General features: G+C 46.9%; 1 protein-coding gene across 1 annotated transcript in view; it reads left to right on the top strand.

The window, feature by feature from the left end:
* Positions 1–1,318: 1,318 nt before the first annotated feature.
* Positions 1,319–2,369, top strand: part of LOC119592647 (serine/arginine repetitive matrix protein 2-like) — a gene marked incomplete in the record, with an annotated part of 68,424 nt that continues 67,373 nt past the window's right edge. Inside the window, 1 exon segment of the mRNA XM_037941561.1 lies at positions 1,319–1,496.

The raw sequence follows: 2,369 nt of genomic DNA, 5'->3' as shown, positions 1-2,369 counted from the left end.
ATGGGTGTTTGTAGGAATAGCTACATCATTCCTCCACACAGCAAAACCCGTGTGGTCCTAAATCCTCCCTTTGTCTGGCTTTGCATCTGGGAAGGACAAAGACCGCTGACCCGTTTCGGACTCGCCTGAGTGAGCGGGTCGGCGCCGCCAGCGGATCGGGCCTCACATCTTTCGCGCGAGATCAGGAAACAGTGCGTGTCCCCGTTGGCAATTGTCTTCACAGCCGCCACTTTCCCGCTCGTGCACTGGCCGCGGGCAAGGTAATGAAAATTACGCATAGGAAGGTCTTGCGTCATGGAATAAGAGAGCTAAACGCCCTTCAATTATTCGTGTTTTCTGTGTTCTCGGCGGGAGGAGGGAAGGTGGAGAGCGGCATTAGGATGATAATGCAAGAAGTCGAGTCGCCTTCAGCTTCAATTGCATTGCGTGACGTCATCCATGGCTGGCCAGCCGGATAATAATGATGGGGAACCGCTGACATCAACACATTCCAGTCTGGAATAACAAAACAAGAAGTAGGTTGCAATTCTCATTTCACGTCGCACGTTTTCGAGTCTGATCTCGAAAATGTCATGTAAATAGTTATTTCCATCAGCGAAAAAGTCTCCTCTCGACGTTATAGCTATGGTGGTGGCCAGTGGTCGTCAAAACAACGAACAACGATGAACAAACCAGACGCGGCAGTGGATGTCATGCTAGGTCAGCTCGCCTCCCACACGCACCCGGACGTCAGATGTGGAATTTTAAGATACGGCGGGGTGAAATGCATACCTCGAATTCTAGATCAAGCTAAATCTAAGTTCCCATTTTAGGGCCTACTAACAGCTATGCCGTTCATCTGGCATGATTTTATGAAACAGATCAGATTTTCATCTGACGGGACCGATTCAGGGAGCGAGAAAGAGAGGGAGTGCGAATAGATTTGAAATTAGATTATTTATGATTCGTAGCATTGCAATCAGTGTAGATATCTTTAATAGTGTTAATGTGTTGCGTATGTTTGTACGTTGTTCACTTTATTTTACTATATTTTATTTGTAAACATTAACATTGTAAGGTTGCAAAGAGAATAGGGATTAAACGAGATGAAGCGTGCCATACACAATGTGTAATGAAAGGAAAGCTATAGTGAACAAACTCACGAGTATATAATAACATTCACCAAAAATCAAACGTTATTTGCCCACGTGCTGAGTAGTTTAGGGCGAGGGTGTGTACAAGCGTGTACGTGCGTATGTACGTGCGTCTGAGAGCGGGTGAACGGTGTGAGTGAGTCAGCCCACACGTCAGTCGGCGGGAATAGCACGACCCTCCACCAAATATAAAGGCATTACTCCACCGGCGCCCGCCAGGGACGCCGCGCCGCTTCTACTCCGTGACAGACAACCGTACATACTTCCTTCTTCAGCTCGCCATCCTCGCGGCGATCAGCTCGCCACTCGCCGATCGTTCCCTTTCGGAGGAACCGCTGTCGAAGAGGAGGAAGTGCCTCGAAGGTAAAAAGCGCCGGTGTTGTGTGCGGGAGTGAGGGGCACCGAACGACGTGTGGTCGCTGTGAAACAAATGGAAAAGGATAACAGTGTGAGACAGTAAAGTTTAGCGAATGTGTTTAGATAGTTGTAACTTGTCAAAGCTATATTATTACATAATTTTGCTGCAACAAGCAGAGCACGTTCTTATATTTCATTTCCGGATGCCAGTGAAACAACTTTCCGAATGCCAATAACGCAACACTTACCAGCGAACTAAAAAAAAAGTGAGACAGGGAGAAAATAACCGTCAGCTCTAAAATAACCAACCCATTTAGCGTCTGACTTGAGTCACACATCCTGTATAGTGTGCCAGCATTCCGTTTTCTGTGAGGTGTTTCATATGCCTATCTTACGCACGCAGAGTAACCAGGTGAGTCATGAAGACCAAGGTGTTGTACGGACTTTGATGAAGATGTTGCCATTTGTGCAACAATGAAGAAGCATATGGTTATCGTCGAATGAAGACCCTTTGCTACACAGAGAGGAATTATGGATGTGACTACGAACCGACGATATCTACGCTTACAGATATAAAGAAAGAAGTGCTGTGAATAACCAGCAGGAATCGCACGACTACACATCTTTTGAGAGGCAGGACGAGAAATACAGGGCTGACGTCATCCACAAGGCCCAGTGTGAGGTCATTTGTGTGTCCCGCCTTTTCTGGGGAACCTTCCCGGCCCCTCCGCTGCCTAATCCACCTGCCGCCACGATTGGCAGGGAGGCGTGCATCACTTTTTTCTCTTTTATCTAAAAGAAATGGTCGAACATAGCATATTTTATTGCTTCATTTAATGTAGCGGTAATGTGTGGCGATTTCAATGCGAAGTGAGATAC

Source organism: Penaeus monodon, chromosome 30, assembly GCF_015228065.2.
Source record: "Penaeus monodon isolate SGIC_2016 chromosome 30, NSTDA_Pmon_1, whole genome shotgun sequence".
NCBI lineage: Eukaryota > Metazoa > Arthropoda > Malacostraca > Decapoda > Penaeidae > Penaeus > Penaeus monodon.
This window is presented reverse-complemented; position numbering and strand designations above follow the sequence as displayed.